The sequence below is a fragment of the Etheostoma spectabile genome, chromosome 14 (genome assembly GCF_008692095.1).
Source record: "Etheostoma spectabile isolate EspeVRDwgs_2016 chromosome 14, UIUC_Espe_1.0, whole genome shotgun sequence".
Taxonomy (NCBI): Eukaryota; Metazoa; Chordata; class Actinopteri; order Perciformes; family Percidae; genus Etheostoma; species Etheostoma spectabile.
The window spans coordinates 17,863,178-17,863,911 of NC_045746.1; the positions used below are offsets into that span (position 1 = coordinate 17,863,178).

Below are 734 nucleotides of genomic sequence, written 5' to 3' on the forward strand. Positions count from 1 at the left end.
ACACTACAGGAAAGGACACGACCACTGCAGGCTCGGCCTCGCTGGAAAGGTCTGCACAATCAACACTATACAGAAATGTCTCTCTGAAGTTTAGAACTGAAAAAGGGTTTGCATGTTCTTCTTGTGTAACGTTAAACAACCCATGCATTCACACGGGCTGGCAGACATATTACGCCAATGAGGGAGAAAAAATAAAAATGTTTTACCTTAACATCTTGATGCTGGACGTTACACGCAAGTCTTTGGTCTATAAACACAAAATAAATGGTCACTAGTCATGAAACTTATTACATGTACAAATTGTGCATATTTCATACTTATAAATATGCCATATACACAATGGCTTGGACTGACGTATTAAAATACTGATAGTTACATTTTGACTTCTTAATCAATATTCAAGTAGACCACATGAGACATGATAAAAAAAAACAGGTAGTTAAACATGTCAATATCAAAAGAATGTCTTCTGGATATTTTAATTATTTTTGCCCTGACAAAGTTGTAACTAGAGACAGTTAAGCAGTGAAATCTGAGGTTCCTTCATGCCACATGGTCTCCTTGTTGGCGCAAGGAATTTCCCTTTTCAGTGAACATAAATGAGAAGACAGTACACATAATTAGGGAAAGCTCCAATACCATTTCATTCTAAATGATAAATGGAGGTTTGTACACGGTTTGTCTGAGGTTTACCTATAACCCTGCCGTGAAGAGTCACACAGCAGGGCCTCAAA

At 37.6% G+C, this 734-nt stretch overlaps 2 long non-coding RNA genes across 4 annotated transcripts in view; one reads left to right on the top strand and one right to left on the bottom strand.

The window, feature by feature from the left end:
• Positions 1-734, top strand: part of LOC116701278 (uncharacterized) — a 22,156-nt gene that overhangs the window by 21,288 nt on the left and 134 nt on the right. For both annotated transcript variants that reach the window (XR_004334881.1, XR_004334882.1), the window contains exon 3: positions 538-734. This exon is cut by the window's right edge and continues 134 nt beyond it. This is a non-coding gene — a long non-coding RNA (uncharacterized LOC116701278). The remainder of the gene's footprint in view (positions 1-537) is intronic.
• Positions 1-734, bottom strand: part of LOC116701276 (uncharacterized) — a 3,195-nt gene that overhangs the window by 1,815 nt on the left and 646 nt on the right. For both annotated transcript variants that reach the window (XR_004334879.1, XR_004334878.1), the window contains exon 2: positions 207-247. This is a non-coding gene — a long non-coding RNA (uncharacterized LOC116701276). The remainder of the gene's footprint in view (positions 1-206; positions 248-734) is intronic.